General features: G+C 42.1%; 1 protein-coding gene across 1 annotated transcript in view; it reads right to left on the minus strand.

The window, feature by feature from the left end:
* The window catches only part of VEGFD (vascular endothelial growth factor D), a 508,699-nt gene that overhangs the window by 366,240 nt on the left and 124,607 nt on the right, over positions 1-17,852 (minus strand). The window lies entirely within an intron of this gene.

A 17,852-nucleotide genomic window follows, 5' to 3' on the forward strand; every position in this document is an offset into this window, starting at 1 on the left:
TAACTATTACCAGGACACTAACGATGATGGCCTTAGACAAACAAACTAGAACACAATTAAAATCGGAATGCATTATGATACCGAATGGTATTATGACAACTCCAATTATTGGTCCGAACATGGTTATTTTCTTTTCAAATTTTGGACAAGACCCTAGGATGAACAAAGCATGTTCCAATTGTCAGAATAAGATGTTAGACATGGTAGGTCAATGGATCGCTAGCTACCAGTAGCTCGCTGACTGCACTGGAGTAGATCCCCTGCTTGTCGGGCTAGTTTGGAATATGCAGTTGTAAGGCTCAGAAAGATCACTGAGGGTTGCTGCTCGATTAGAAGCCTTAAATATACAATAAATACATTGTATGAAAACCTTTATCCAGAAAAAATATCATATCCATGAAAAGTTTATTTCCGGAAAGTCAATGGCAGTAATGTATTTGAACGAGAGTTGCATTACATGTAGATCTTTGTTTTGTTTTTTCTTTGCTCTCTTTATTTTTCGCTTTCATTTTCATTTTCAATCCTTATTTTCTTTCTTTGTTCTTTTTCCTCTCGCTTCTTTTTCTCTCTCCTCCACGTCTACATTTATTTTTCAGTCTCCTTCATTTCTCATTTTTTCTTTTACTTCGCTTTCTTTCCTTCTTTGTCTTCCTTTCTGCTTTTAATTCTGACATTTTATTTTTTCTATCACTTGCTCTTATAATTGCTTTTTTTTTAGTTTTTGCTTTTCTTTGTTTCCACCTTCCTCTTCTGTATGTGTATCCATTTCACCTTTGTTCCTTCTTTCCGTTCTTTCTCTTGTTTCTTTCCCCTTCTGTTCTGTTTCTTCATTCCTTTTCTTCTCTCCCTAGTCATGTTTCCCTGTCATGGTTTCCCTCATCCCCTTTCACCTTTCTTTCATTTCTTCGTTCCTTTTTACTCGCCTTTCTTATTTCTCTTTCTTCCAACCTCTCATTTGGTGATTATGTCTTATTCTTTTACCTTTTCTTCCTCTCTGTCACTCCTCTTCTGCCACTTTCTCTTCCTTTCTCTGTCTCTTGTTTCTGCTTTGTCTTTCCTTATTTCTTCTCTCCACGGTTCCTTTTTTCTTACTTTTCCACCTTCTTCCTCATATTTGTATATCTTTTCTTCTTTCTCTCCTGTGTTTCCCTTTTCTTCCTTTTCTTTCTTTGGCTCTTTAAAGGTACTATACTTCCTAAAGTTAACTCTTCATGGATTACCTTGTGTTTCATCCCCGTCACAAAATTGGAAATGCTGCAGTGATATGTTTACTGGTAGAGCAATAAGAAGTTTGCTTAAACTTATTTTTACTCTTGAATATTAAGATAGGTCCAGTTTCACGACATCAGGTAATTTGCCAGATAATGAAAGTATTTCTTAGGTTTTATAAAGAAGAGTAAAGAGATGCAACTGGTCCTTGATGACCACACAGTCAAACCTTTCCCACTACAGCTCTCTTACCATTAATGGTGTGTGCTGACTACAGCAGTACCGGGTGCTCTAGGGGCAGTGTTAAAATTGTGTGCCTTTTTTGTACTGTTAACTAATGCATAAATAAGGCCGTTCCTCAAGATTGTTTTCTTAGATCGGAAGTAGCTCTTGCTAATCGAAAGGTTGGGAACCTCTGTGATTCGCTCCATTGACCCGTATTATAGACATCCCAGTGAGCCACATTACGAAAATTCTTCCATTGAAGTGGATGAATTATCTATGTGGACTCAATGTGCTTGCTGGACAATGCCAACGTGGCTATGGCTCATGAAAGAAGGAAATGTATTAGTTTCAAATTTAACTTTACGCTGGAAATCCTAGTTACAGTATATGCTGGAGTACAAGCAGTTGGAAGGCTTTTTGGAGACTCAGTCAACAAAGAATTCAGCACACATAGCCCCTAAATATGGGCAGCGCAGTTCCTAGATGCCGCAAGAGTCTGTAAGCGCACTCGCTTTCAGGTGTTATAACTTCTGCAGCAAAGTTTTGGAGGGGAAACAACCAGGAAATGGTTGGACTAGCGGAACGTGAAGCACCGCATTGTCGGACGAGAGAGATGTCAATTTAAGATTCAAGGATCTGGACTTTCAATATCACTTGATACGGACAGAAGCGAGGAACAGAGACGCAATTCCATATATATGGAATTTGAACCAGTATCAAGGACTGATCTGAAGACAGCCCTGAAGAAGACATGGGGTATCCCCTAAATGTGAGACAAGTGTTGGCAGGCTAAAAGCAGAAAGAACATAAAGATAACAAAGAATGATCACTGTGTTTCAATTATACGCAACATATGTGATACTTTGAAGCACGTGCTCAAGGGCTTGGGGTTTATAATTGTAGTGATCTTTTTGATCCCCTTTGAACGGGGTAGGGTGGATCCCTGTTCCTTTAGAGCACCGCAACATAAGCAAAGGCCTACCACTTTAGCAGGAGATAAGTGAGCACCACCTTTCACCCTACATGCAATCACCCCACATAATAAATGGAATTCAGCAAATATGTCACTACGTTTGAATCTTTAGACTCAGCCCAATAATCTTTAAGAAGTCTTTGGGCAACAGGAATTTGACAGTGCCAGCAGAGGAAGGAATTGCTTTACTGTTACTTCAGGTTTCAGCATTACAGAGACTTTAACTCCTACAATTAAGACTTTCCCCAAAGAGGTGCAAACTTCAGAAACCATGGTGCTTTATTAAAAAAGAAGGGTCAAAACAAGTGGTAAGGCAATGTTCCGGTCTTCATATTGTTGTGACTATTCTACAAATGTTATTTTTATGGGGGCAACTATCACAGCAAATCCTTGGGTGCTGTCTGTGGTTCAGGGTTATTCCATCAAACTCTATGCGACTCCTTTTCAAGAATTTCACCCTGAAGCTTTTTTTAAATAAAACTTTGTTAAGTAAATTTTTAGTGATATATAACAAACAAGAACGTATTAGCGCAGGCCACAAAAGTTATCCACATAATACAGGACACAGCAATACACAAAGAGGCATCGTAATTTCAGTTTCTTGTAACAGCAAGAGAAATGCAGGGTAGGCACAATATGCACACTGGGCAAAATATGATACAGTTATTGAAAAACAGATGTAGGAATGGCACAGGCATGGAATAGGCCCATACCCCAAGGACCCAAAAGGCCAGTGGAGGCCAGGAATAGAGGACAAAGACAGGTAGGGAGGAGTGTGATTTCAGTCCGAGTCACCTGATTCCAGGGTGCGTAAGTAGTTTCGTAATGGTAACCAAATGTCCTTGGGCCTAAAGATGGAGAGCTGCAACTGTGAGTAGTCTATACTAATCTTATCACATTAAAACATGCTTTTCAGCCAGGCAGAGTCTCTGGGGCAGAGGCAACTATCCCAATGGAGCGCCAGTACCGATTTTGGAGTAGACGTCCCAAGAGTATCCCAGGAGTGCCATCAAGGAGGTGGGTGAAAGCAGAATACCAATCATGGTAGAGACTAGGGAGAATATGGTGGTCTAGTAGTGACTTATAAGAGGCCATGCCCAGGTGAGATGGGCAAAATCATACTCTGTCGCATTGCATTTGTGGCAATGGAACCAGCGAGCAGAGTTGAGGCGCATTAGGGCTTTGGGTGTGGTGTAAGCTCGGTTTAGGGTTTTAAAATGCAATAGTTTATGTTTATGGTTGATAGAAAAAAGCTTGGTTTGTGAACAACAATAATAGCAGCCTTTATCCAAGAGTGGGTGACACAAATCAGTTACCCACGCTTCCCTGCCCCATTTGGAGGAATCAGATTTCATGGCCAGGTAGGTTTGGTGCAACCGAGAAATCAACCGCCCTGCGTCTTTATCAGAAATAAAAAGTGTTAATGGTGGGAAGTCATCTGGGGCCAGAGGGTAGGAGGATAATCGGGAATGCAAAGTATTATGGAGTCATTGTTGTACAAAATGGCCAAAAATAATGGCATTTTGAAATTGAGTGTCATCAGCATGACAAAGTACATAGACATCCAGGAAAACATCTACCACGGTGTGTAGGTTGTGTCGGTGTAAGGTGCACTGAACTAGTTTCTCACTTTTAAGGGGAGCCAGGTATTATCAATCAACAGTAGAGCTGGTGAGTAAAGGATACAGTAATTAATCAAGAGGAGGGATTAGGGATTGGGACATCTGTTTCATTCCCCAGGGTAAGTAAGAAATTGATCAAAAATGAGAAACAGACACTTGTTACACTTCTAGACCATTGGTATAGAAGATTTTAGAGTAACCTCAAAAAACCCAATGCTGATGTGGTTTTGCGGTATATCTGGTTCATCCGCCCCGCATTCGGGTTGTTGGCAGTTATCATCGGGTACTCCAAAAGTAGTGGTGTTGCCCGCCTCAGCCCGAGGCACCTCTGGTCTATTGTGCAGTGTCCAGAGAAGTGAAAAAAGTGTGCAAAATAAATTCTCAAAAAAAGGAAGAAAAGTTAAAAAACTGGAAAATCACCCTAAGAGACTTTTAATATTGGTGTGATTGCCAGATTGGTTAAAATGGTTCTGGTACTACTTGGTAGATCGAGTTACTGGATCTGAGTAGTTTTTATATATATACAACGTCGACATGTTTCAGCTCTCTGGGCCCTAGGGGTCTATAGAGCTTTCGTCAGGACTCACATACACATAAACAATGGACTTCTTACTCACACCATTTGTGTAGTTTTTTAAGTAGTTTCCTGTTTTTATTTCAGGAAAATTGGCTCCTCCGATTTCTGAAATAGAATGGGGAGAGTACATAGAGAAATACACACTTGATTATACATCCTGAGTTAGGTTTACGCATTTGTTGAATAAAATTATTATTCATTTACAGAGACTTGGGATATGGGGAGGGTCTAGTGTTCGAGTTCTAGCATTGGTAACATTTTTGACAAATATAAAAATCAGGTTGGGTAGTTTTACGCGCTGGCTTATGGTGGGGCGCGCTGATTCATGGTTTTGTTAGGGCATCTGATTATAACAGGAGACTCTCTAAAGTCTGGTATAGTCTTTCCACATGTGGATGTTAAAATACCCTGGTATACGGGTGGGGGGACTCGCAGAAGGGTTTTGTATAGACGCTGCGCGCTGTCCTACCTTATGTCGGAAAAACTCTTGCTTGCATCAGGGGAGTCGCTTGACCCAGAGCTGTATTTAAAAATTATCGCATTAGTTAAAATGTCACGCAGGCATCTTACCGGAGTTCTGTGGTTTCTCAATCCTCCCACCCCCATTACCCGCGTGTGTTTGGAATTCCGTCTTGTGCTGGCTCTGCCCCCGGAAGTGACAACCTCATGAGGAGGAATCATTTTTAAAGGGGCAGGCAATCAAGGGCGGCTTGTTGTTATGTTTTTTCAATGCAAACTTTATTCAGTCACCAGGTCGGGAACAGAGTTGTTTCCTTGTATGCCCATTCATTACCGTGGTTAGCGAGTGATCGTTCAGATTAGGTTTTAACACACAGTTCTAGGTGTTTGAAGGACCTTTTTACTTGTGAGCATTTAGAATAGCTTTATTTTGCAAACTGGTGCCACGGGATTGAATCGTTAAGTCCGTGTACGTGGGTTTTAAGACGTTCCACCCACCTCTGCTCCTTTTCAAAGAGTGTTCTCTCACATCTCAGAGATTTGTCATTCAGCATTTCAATTACAGTCCAGTGGATGTCGTCGCAGGAATGTCCTGCTTCCACGAAATGGGAGCATAACTTGGTGGTATTCTTTTTCAGTCTAATATTGCTCCTATGTTCGCCAATTCTTGTTTTTACTTCACGACACGTCATTCCAATATATTGTTTGTCGCAAGGGCAGCTTACCATGTAAATAACGTGTGTAGAGTTGCAATTTGTATGTTGACGTTGGTGCCAAACTAGTGTGTCTGAGAGTTGTAATGATTTGGATGCTGTTGTTGTTTTACATGCGACGCATGAGCCGCATGGGTAGTGCCCAGTTACAGGAGCCATAGTTGTATCTCTGGTTGTGACCAATTGCACTTTTTTTATTGGTCGAGTATGTACTAGGACATCTTTAATATTCTTTGATCTTCGATTTGCAAATCTGGGTTTTGGCCAGTTGAATGAACCCGTGTGGAGAATGTGCCAGTTTTTGTTGATCAGTTTCTTTACTTCATAGGAAGCTTGGCAGAATGTTGTCACACAAGTGGTCAAATCTGGTGTTGGTATTTTTGGGAATGTTTGTAAGAGACAGTCTCTGGGTTGGTTGCTCGCTCTTTTTTTGCAGAGTCTGATTGTTTTCTCTGTATAGTCTCTTTGCCTGAGTCTGTCACTGAGTTCTATTGCTTGCAATTGGTAGTCTGTGTTATTGCTACAATTCCTCTTCAAGCGCAAGAACTGGCTGTAGGGAAGATTATCCCTCAACGGTTTTGGATGATAGCTCTTGTACGATAAGATGCTATTCTTGGCCGTAGGTTTTCTGAAGGTCTTTGTATGAAGCACATTGTCTTTTACAAATATTGTTATGTCCAGAAAATCGAGATTGTTACTTGTGGCCGTGTACGTGAACTTTAGCCAAGGATCTAGACTATTAAGCCAGTTCATAAAGGCCTGTAGGTCCAGTTTTGTGTCCCAAATCATTATGATGTCATCAATGTATCTCTTCCAGTATAATATACTGGAAGAGAACATGTTTGTTTCACTGGTTATGTGTTGCTCCTCGAAGTGGCTCACATAGAGTCCTGCCACCGAAGGAGCGAAGGCGCTCCCCATGGAGGTTCCATGTATTTGGAGGTACAGGTCATTTTCATAAGCAAAAAAGTTTTCTTTTAGTGCTAGTTTGCAGCATTCAAGTATAAAGTGTCTCGGTGTGTTGTAGTGCCACTCTGTCGTGAATAGTACATCCTCCAGAACTTGTAAGGTGTCATCTTGGGGGAGACTCATAAATAGAGCTTCCACATCTAGGCCCACCAGGAGCATCGTGTTGGGGTTGAATGACATTTTTTCAATTTGCACTAGGAGATCTCGAGTATCCTTTAAATAGGCTGGTGTTTGTTGGACTAGCGGTTTTAGATATTCGTCCGCGAATTTAGAGAGAGGCTCTAATACCGATCTGATGCCCGAGACTATCGGGCGACCAGGTGGTGGGATTCTATTCTTGTGCGTTTTCGGCAGGGAATAGAAGTATGGTGTGACAGGTTCTTTTGTCATCAAATAGTCGGCCTCTTTGGGTGTAATCCAGTCTTTGGTCTCTGCTTCATGTACCATGATGGAGATGGTATTCTTGAGTCTCTCAGTTGGATCTGAGGTGATCTTTTGGTAAAATCTTGTGTCAGACAGGAGGGCTAGGCATTGCAGGTTATACCCATTTTTGCTCAGGATAACTGTACCCCCCCCTTGTCAGCTGGTTTGATCACTATTTCATCATTCATTCTCAGAGCCTCTAGGGCTGTGCGTTCTTTCTTGCTTAGATTGTGGTAGACCCTTTTATTTTTCAGTCTGTCTACACCGTTCAAAAGTGCTTGTTCAAAGGTCTGTAATTCCGGGTGTACAGTCGTATTAGGAGGGTTGAAAGTGGATTTTTTTCGTAGATTGGTGTCACCCTGTTCAGTCCTCACGGCGTTAGTATTTTGGTTGAAAAAGAAAGCCTTCAGTTTCAATGTTCTACAAAATTCTGCCAATTCGCACTTCAATTTGAAGGTGTCTAGTCGGGGGGTAGGCACGAATCCTAATCCTTTATTGAGGATTTCTATCTGATCATCTGGTAACTCCAGACCTGAGAGGTTGACTACGAGGGATTGGTCTTGCTGGTGGAGGGACGAGTTGCTGCCATGCTGCGTGTCTGCACGTTCCTCTGTTGGTCTTGCCATCTGAGTGACTTTTGCTTGCCTCTTGGTAGATTTTGGCCTCTCGATAAAAAATGAGGTTCTTTTTGGGTGGTGTGCATATTTTGTCCCATGTGTTGGTCCCCCATTGGTGGCATCTGTTGCATTCCTGGGTTGAACGGGTCCATCCATCCTCCGTATGGAGGGATAAATGGTTGGTAGAATGGCATGTTGTAGCCTTGGAAGTATGGTCTCTGCCATCTATTTCCTCTTCTTGGACGATGTTGTCTGTAGTTGTTCCTACCTCTTTTTGGGAAATGATCGTCTGTGCTGCTCACAGAGTTGTTGGAGGAGTTATTACCAATTGATTCATTGTCTGATCCCGTTTCTTGTGGGGAATATTCCTCTGCAGTGTACGGGTGCATCTTTTCTTGGCTGAACTTTTTTAAATCTTTACCAAGTTTGTTTAATTTACTCTGCGTAATAAATTCCTGAGTCTCTTCCATTTCTTTGTTTATTTCATCTAGCCTTTGTTTGTAGATTGCTGGATTGATGCCTTTCTTTAGTTCTTTCTCACATTCTTCAATTTCTTTAAGGAGTCTGTCTGATAGCCTTCTCGCTGTTTTTACAATAAGGACTAGATAATCTAGTGTACATTTCCACGAAATTGACAACCAGTCTCTTCGAAAGACTAGGTCACTCAAAAAAATTCGTGGGGCATTGTTAACCCAAAGACCTCTTGGGCCTGCTTTGACCCTCAAGTATTCTGTCATTATTATACCATGTATTGATGTTCTGATCTGCTCTCTTTTCTTTTCTGTCATCTTGTCCCAATCATCTGCCATTGCTAGTGCTTCAGTTAGTTCAGTATTTTGTAGAAGCGACTAGCCCGCTAGGATTTCTTCTATGTCATTAGCGTCAAAACTCAAACCCAAGTTACCCTCCATGGTAAGTCTCGTGTGGGTATATATATATAGAAATGCCAGGGGGTTAACCCTGTGTATATATATAATAGAATCCCGCTGCTGCACGCAGCTTAAGTAGTAATTAATCAAGAGGAGGGATTAGGGATTGGGACATATGTTTCATTCCCCAGGGTAAGTAAGAAATTGATCAAAAATGAGAAACAGACACTTGTTACACTTCTAGACCATTGGTATAGAAGATTTTAGAGTAACCTCAAAAAACCCAATGCTGATGTGGTTGTGCGGTATATCTGGTTCATCCGCCCCGCATTCGGGTTGTTGGCAGTTATCATCGGGTACTCCAAAAGTAGTGGTGTTGCCCGCCTCAGCCCGAGGCACCTCTGGTCTATTGTGCAGTGTCCAGAGAAGTGAAAAAAGTGTGCAAAATAAATTCTCAAAAAAAGGAAGAAAAGTTAAAAAACTGGAAAATCACCCTAAGAGACTTTTAATATTGGTGTGATTGCCAGATTGGTTAAAATGGTTCTGGTACTACTTGGTAGATCGAGTTACTGGATCTGAGTAGTTTTATATATATACAACGTCGACATGTTTCAGCTCTCTGGGCCCTAGGGGTCTATAGAGCTTTCGTCAGGACTCACATACACATAAACAATGGACTTCTTACTCACACCATTTGTGTAGTTTTTTAAGTAGTTTCCTGTTTTTATTTCAGGAAAATTGGCTCCTCCGATTTCTGAAATAGAATGGGGAGAGTACATAGAGAAATACACACTGGATTATACATCCTGAGTTAGGTTTACGCATTTGTTGAATAAAATTATTATTCATTTACAGAGACTTATCCCAAGTGGTGTGAGTAAGAAGTCCATTGTTTATGTGTATGTGAGTCCTGACGAAAGCTCTATAGACCCCTAGGGCCCAGAGAGCTGAAACATGTCGACGTTGTATATATATAAAACTACTCAGATCCAGTAACTCGATCTACCAAGTAGTACCAGAACCATTTTAACCAATCTGGCAATCACACCAATATTAAAAGTCTCTTAGGGTGATTTTCCAGTTTTTTAACTTTTCTTCCTTTTTTTGAGAATTTATTTTGCACACTTTTTTCACTTCTCTGGACACTGCACAATAGACCAGAGGTGCCTCGGGCTGAGGCGGGCAACACCACTACTTTTGGAGTACCCAATGATAACTGCCAACAACCCGAATGCGGGGCGGATGAACCAGATATACCGCACAACCACATCAGCATTGGGTTTTTTGAGGTTACTCTAAAATCTTCTATACCAATGGTCTAGAAGTGTAACAAGTGTCTGTTTCTCATTTTTGATCAATTCCCGAGTAAAGGATACCACCTCCTAATACACAGCAAAGTTTTTGCAATTCCCAACTGGTGGTGGACAGTGTTTGTATATTTAAAGGATCCAGAGGAACTCCTTCCGGAAGGGTGAAGGATAGCAGCTGGTCTCCGACTTGATCCCTCTCCGGCTTGAGATAGGGGACCCGAGCATCTGGGTGGTACCAATGGTATGCATATTGGCAATGTGCAGCAGAATAATAAAGTTGGGGGACAGGGACACCTAAGCCACCACACTCATAAGAGTGGATCAATGTAACCCATTGCATGCAGGTTGGCGTTCAGCCCATATGAGCCATAAAAGTAGTCTGCCTACGGTGGTAAAGAAATATGCCAATGGCAGGGGAATATTGAGGAAGAGGTAAAGGAAACAGGTAAGGACATCCATTTTGATTATCACCACACGTCCAGCCATGGAAAGCAAAAGTTTAATCCAGCGTTCTACTTGAGCTGATCATCATGGGCAGCTGGGCCATATTTGAGCCAAAGGATCTGGTCTTTTTCCTCCCTGTGTATTTGTATGCCTAAGTATTTGGGGGAGTTGGCACTCCTTTTTATGGTATATTCCATAGCCACCGGCTGGGTACAGTCAGTAAGAGGGAAAAGTTCTGATTTAGCTCAATTGATGTGTAGGTCGGAAAGGCCACCTTATCTCAGAATTTCCCGAACTATCGCCGGGAGATTGTCAGAAGGATGGCGAGCAAACAGCAGTATCTCATCTGCATGCATGAATAGTAAAAAGGTGCTGTGTGTAAGCTAAAGACCATGATGCATATGCCTCTTTTGGAGATGGCAAAAAACAGGGGATGCACTTTTTTGATCAACAGAAGAGGAGAGAGGTGGAAGCCTTGTCTAGTCCCCCTAGCCACAGGGAAGGGACTTGTGAGCAAACCATTCACCGTAGTCTATCCACAGGGTTGGAATAAAGGAGTATGACCAGGGAGAAGAAATCCAGGGAGTCAAATGCCTTCTCAACATATAATAACACTACTGTTGCAAGTACCGTTGGGGAGACCCTATTTAATACTGTGAATAACATCCCTAGATTAAGTGATGTGGACCTGTGGGTGATGAAGCCTGATTGGACAGGAGAGATAATCTGGTCTGCACAGGAGAGATAATCTAGTCCATTAGTAGAGATGGTCTGGTGGTGAGGACTTTGGCTAAAATCTTATTAATGAGATTGAGGAGAGATAGGGGACAGTAGGAGGTGCATGGTTGGGGTTCTTTACCAGGCTTCAGCAGAAGCGTGAGCCCGGCTTCCCACAGTGTGGGTGACAAGATGCTTGTTTCAAGTACATGGCTAGGAGATGAGGTGCTAGATTGTGTTTATACGCTTTGTAGAATGCTCCAGTGAGGCCATATAGTCTGGGGGCCCTGGACCCATTAAGGACATCCATGGCCTGCGTAATCTTCTCACAAGTCATGGGCTTAATGAGGAAACACTGTTGACCTCCAGATATCCACACTATCGTGATCTCCGTAAGGTAATCTGCGATCTCTTCCGAGTCACCAGAGGAGCGGACGGAATATAGTTGGTCATTATGCTCGCATTATTGGAGATGTTATCACCAGTGGAAGATTGCAGCTGGGTGATATAGCCGCTGAGAAGATTGGGACAAAGCAATTGTGCCAGAGAGCAGCCAGGGTGTTCCCCCTCACTATATCGCCTAGCAATGGGGGGATTTTCAATATATGCGATTTCCCTATCAGCCAGGTCTTGGGATTTAGACATTAAGATTGAGCGTTGGTGTAATTGTGGAGAATGGTGGGGTCAAGAATCTGCATGATCTATATCTCTCAGCTCAGATTCAACCTGAGCCAGTTGGGAGCGTTTGTCATGCAGGATGCTCCTTATGCTTGGAAATACATACTCTGTGGTATAGGCCTTGAAGGCCTCTCAAAGGGTGGCCTGGGTCGAGATCGAACCAGCATTAAGGGTAAAATACTTGGTGATTGAGTCACATAGTTCAGAGCGAAAGCGTATTTCATCGAGAGCCTCTCCAGGAAATCGCCAAGAGCGCTCTAGACCGCTTCCATATGGGAGCAGCTACACTAATTGAACTGGGCAGTGATCTGACAGAGTGGGTGGTAGATGCACAACATCAGTTGTCCAGTGCATGGCATTTGCAGAACGAAGCCAATCGTCAAGTTTCTTCCACACGACGTGGAGTGGCGGGATAAAAATTATCTGAGGTGGATGGGTGTCGCGCACACCAGATGTCATGGAGTGTATAGGTGTCAGCAATCTCACAAAGGATCCCTAGGGAGTGTGGTTTACCACTTGCTTATGTACTGGTAGAGTTCTCTAGCGGGTTCCGTACCATGTTGAAGTCTCCACCCATAAGCATAAGGCCTGCCTCCCCGGTCCCATGAGCGAGTAGAGATTCTGATAGAATTCGGGTGTATCTATATTGGGGCATAAACATTTATCAACAAGGTGCGCTTTTCAGCCAAAACACCAGTTAGCGGGATGTAACAGCTGAAAGAAGTTGGTAGTGAGAGAAAAAGTGATACTTTTGTGGATGAAAATGCATACCCCCCTCAAATAAGAGCTGTAAAAGAAAAAATAACAAACACATTCAAAATCTAAATACCCTCTCCCCAAACACACCAGCAAATCCCCAGGACAAACAGAACAAATACAAACATCCGATCCCTTTAAACAATATCATGGTATACACTTCTGGGGGGGGAGGCATCCTTCCGGTCGGCATGATCCGCATGATGGATAATACCTGAATACAAAGATAGGATTGCAAATGTATTACAACAGGTGAGAGCAACATAAGCACTGTATCAGAGTATAGAAGGGGGCAGATAAAGTGGCATACTCCGGGGAGGAGCTGGTGTACGTGGACCGTGGCAGGGCTGTTATTGCTAAATATTGGCTTTGGGGAAAAGAACAGCCATCAGACAGGAAAAGACTGCGTCGGAGGGGTGGGAGTGTGAATGCTCCGGTGTAGTACCCCTGGAAAAGGAGTTATTTGCAAAATGTTGCTTGCAGAAGGCTGCTACGTCTGCTGGGGTATCAAAAAGGTAAGGTTTCCCATTGACTCCACTATGTAAATACGTGGGATACGACGTTGCATATTTGAAACCTAGGTTACACAAAGAGTTTTTGGCATCAGAGCACTTGCGACGTGCCTCCTGGACGGCAATGTTACAGTCAGGCAACAATGAAATGGTGGAGCCCTGGTATTGCAGTGGACCACTTTCATGGGCCAGCCTGATCGCCGTGTCACTGTCCCTATAATTGAGGAGGCATGTGATGATCGCCGTTGTAGGGCATCCGCCAGCGGGATCGGACCTAGTGATCTAGGTGCATGTACAACCACAAAAGTGAGCGTGAAATTGCTGACTTCAAAGGATCTGCAACGAGTTGTTCAAGTAATGTGTCAGGTCTACCCATATTTGTGGTTTCTGTGATGCCCATTAGGCGGATGTTAATTCTATAGGAGCGTGCCTCCAGATCTTCTTTTCGATTTCTACCATCTTTAGAATGCTCGCCGGTTATTCCAGGCGCTTCAGTGTGGTCATCACGCCTTCTTCTAGGCCAGAAATGCGCTCTTCAGCCCCATCACCTCTGGTGGTATGTCGATCTAGGCGTTCACTCAAACGATCTAGGCAACTGATGAGGGGGTCAAAGCATGCATCGATGGAGCAAAATCTTGCTTAGAGTGAAGCCTTTATAGTGGCTGTACCAATTCAGATTCAGAGCTTGCATCTCTGTCCAGCGGTTCATCCATATCAGAGTAGAAGACCTGCGGGCAAGCAGTTTTGGGCTGCTCAAACAGCAGTTTAAGTTGCTTCGTGTCCCCACGGCCCATCATGGAGGCCAGAGATTAGATATGTGCAGGGCTGTGAAAAATAGTTAGGAATGGCAGAGATTACAGGAGTAACAAGATATGGAGGTGGCTGTAAGGCGCTCTGACCAAAGCAGTTCTCTCAGCACTAAGAAAGTAGTCTAGAAGATGTTCTTCAGGCCAGCGCAGAGGGCATCCGGAGAGAACTGAATGCACTAATGGAGGATGGGGCTGGGTCTCCCCATGTGATGTCAAGTGGTACCACTTCATGGCTCCAGACCACACCCCTCAAAAGGGTGTGTGTCGATGCCACCAACCCCAGGGGGCAGCGCACACAGAGCCATGCCAAGGACACTAGCCACCCCCGGTCTCGCCCCCAGTGCAGTTCGCAAAAAATAACGTGTTCAGGATCAGCTGCGGCCCAGGTAAGTGTGAAATGTGGAACAATCAGGGGGTGGGCATGAGGTGTAGATTCAGCTGTAGTCGTAGCACTAGTACAATGCTCTTAGAGGCGGGCCTAGCAGGAGGCGGCAGGGCCTGGAGCGTTACTGGCCATAGTAGCAGCCAGATGAGGTATGCCTCCAGCTGATGCACACCACAGAGCCCCCAGCTGCAGCACCACAGAGAGGCCCCAGTGATTATACCATAGTGGGGGCCGGGTGGCCATGCCTCCCACCCTCAGCTTTTAAAACATTCCCAAGAACTAAAGCTCCTATGCTTCCAAGAGGTTCAATCTCATTAAAAGAAACAAGCAATTCAAGAAAGAACTCTTCACACCTCAGGTTTCCTAAGCACTATCTTTCATTACAAAACAAAACCAAAAGTCAGTTCAATAAATTTGTAGTTTTATCATTTGAAGATGGAGACTATAATTCCTCTCAGAGACTCCCTCTTGCAAGGAGCCTCAATGGCTCAAAAAGACCTTCAGGATACATATCCGATAAATCCAATTCATTCACACTACAGAAAATAGCTACAATTTCAATGGACAACCGAACTTACCATTTCTCTTCCCTTCCGTTCAGATTGTCATCAGCACATTGGTGTTTCACTAGGATCATGAAACCAGTGGTTTAAATTTGAGATCCCCCAGGTATTTGTTTATTAATTTACCTAGACAACTTTCTAATAATGGATCAAGAAAATTAGTCTCTCCAAGAGCAGATAAGTACATCTTTTCTTCTCCAAGATTTAGGTTTCACTCTCAATTAGGAAAAATCAATTTTGAGCCTCTGAAGACTGACTGTTTGGGTTTCCTAATAGGCTTAGAGAAATCCTTTCTCCGCCTTCCCCAATCCAAAGTCAGGGCTATAAAATCAGAACTCTCTCCGATTCTACAGGCTTCATCTACATCTCTAACAACTCTGGCAAGGATTTTGGGCCTTCTCTTCTCAATAATACAAGCCTTATTTCTGGGGACTTTACATTATTGAGCCTTTAAAAGAGGGAAAATTTGACACCTTTTTAAACGTTTAGCTTGCTCTGACATATAAGCTTTGGATCAAGATTCTCAACTAGAGCTTCATTGTTGGCTGGATCATCTAGATGCTTGGAATGGGAGAACAATTTTAGCTTATGTCCTTGATCTAATATTAGAGTCAGATGCAAGTCTGATAGGTTGGAGCGCCCAGTGTGATGAGTACCCAATTGGAGTTACATGGTCAGACGAGAAGTCCAGAATGCATATAAACTGTTTAAAGATGCTTCTCGGTAGAATAAGTTGGTTAGTCTTTCTGCATGTGGAGATTCTGACAGCAGTCAGAAACATAAATCAAACAAAGTTAGAACCTATAGCAGAATTGGCAACATTTTCTGGGAATTTTGTCTTCAGCACATTCTGTCCGTTCAGGAAGAATATTTTCTAGGAAATCTCCACACAGTTGCATATTGATATTTCAGATATTGTCAAGACTCAAGCAATCTGAGTCTTCAACTTTGATTATCAATAGATCTCTTTGCCTCTGGTCTGAACTCTCATCTTCAATCTTTTTTCAGTTGGAGACCAGATCTGTTGACAATGTCAACAGCAATGGATGCTTTCCTTCAAGCTTGGTTCCAAGGAACTAATAATGCATGTCTTCCTTTCATAAAGATCAAAAGGGAGTTATTGTTAATATTTGTGGCTCCCCTTGGTCCATCCTAGGTGTGGTACACAACTCTATTGGAATTAGCAGTAGACTTTCTAATGCTCATAAGCATTTTTCCAGACTTTACAATTTCATGGGGCATGTGCACAACCTAATATTGACTGAAACTCTAACTCTAAGAGGTTGGAACGAGTCGAGGCAGTCTGGTATGCTTCAGGTATTTAATCAAAAGCTGCAGTATATATCAGAAACTCTTAGACACTCAGCCAAGCTATATCAGGTCAATCTGCTTGTGCAGCTTGGTCTAGCTCATGTTTGGGAAGTTCTATTTATTACTTTTTAGCCAATATTACCTTAATAGTACATTTTGTAGCATCACAATCCGTGGTAGTAAAACTTATTGTGTGGTTAATACTTTCTAATCCACAATTTCAGCAAATTAAAATCTTGTGAATTGAAAACTAGATCGCATTCTCTTGTCTGTCGTGTTTTAAAGCGAGTAAGATATTGTAATCCTCCTCGTCCAAAATACAGTCAATTGTCAGATGTTATTGTAGTACCTAAGTGTGTGAAAAGATTCCTAGGCAGTAACACACTGGAAAACATAAGGCATGAAATGACAGCAAAAACAGACTAAAATGAAACGCAAATTTAATAAACACATTTAAAAATCATACAGTTTATAATACAATATAAGCTCTATGATAAGGGAAAGGTAGAATCAGAATTAATACATATTAATAAAAAACATTATCATCAACATATACACATTTTAACAGTTTCTATCCATAGAAACCAGACAGTAAGTGGCGAATGGAGTCGGCGCGCGTTTTGGCGTGGAATACGCCTTCTTCAGGAGCCACAAAATTTGTAAATATAGTAATTTTTAGTTACAAACTCACTGCATATAACGGTAACCTCAAAATTAATCCATGGATTGGGTGAAAACAGGAAACAATAAACTCCTATTTCTTAAAAAGTTCTCCATTAAGGTGCTTATTGCGTGGTGTGTCAAGACAATAAAATCTTTTGACGCTCGATATTGGGTAAAAAGCGCTTAGAATGGTTGGGCTGTCTTGCTTCAAATAAAACGCGATACAACCAATACTGATGTGTTTATAAAAATACGATGGTTCTATAGAACTTCCTGTTGATATTCAGGAATCGTGTGTAGTGAAGGCGTAATAAATCACTACGTCCTAGAGGCCACTGGCGTTGTCTTCGGCCTGGATACGCAAACAAATGAAAATCAAAAGCTGCAGTATATATCAGAAACTCTTAGGCTCTCAGCCAAGCTATATCAGGTCAATCTGATTGTGCAGCTTGGTCTAGCTCGTGTTTGGGAAGTTCTATTTATTCCCTTTTAGCCAATATTACCTTAATAGTAAATTTTGTAGCATCACAATCAGTGGTAGTAAAACTTATTGTGTGGTTAATACTTTCTAATCCACAATTTAAGCAAATTAAAATCTTGTGAATTGAAAACTAGTTCGCATTCTCTTGTCTGTCGTGTTTTAAAGGGAGTAAAATATTGTAATCCTCCTCGTCAAAAATACAGTCAATTGTCAGATGTTATTGTAGTACCTAAAACATAACTCGTTCAGGTGATACTAACCTATTTTCTTAAAATAACTTCTGCTAAGTTGACAATGCTATTGTGTCTAGTGTTTATCAAAGACTTTCTGATGTAAACGCTTTATACATTTCAGCTCGGTACTTCAATTAATCAATCAGGATTTGTAGAGTGCGGATGCTTTACCCATGAGGGTCTTGAGGCTCTGTTGCTTCTTGTCTACTGGAGTGGTTTTTAATATTTAAAAAACAATTAAAACAAATTTGAACTCAGTTTTGTATATTTTTCTAACGAACCAAGACTAGGTGTGGGTAACTCGTTTAATGTGTATGAACAAAAGATCTGCCAG

This window comes from Lissotriton vulgaris, chromosome 8 (genome assembly GCF_964263255.1).
Source record: "Lissotriton vulgaris chromosome 8, aLisVul1.2, whole genome shotgun sequence".
NCBI classification, from domain to species: Eukaryota; Metazoa; Chordata; class Amphibia; order Caudata; family Salamandridae; genus Lissotriton; species Lissotriton vulgaris.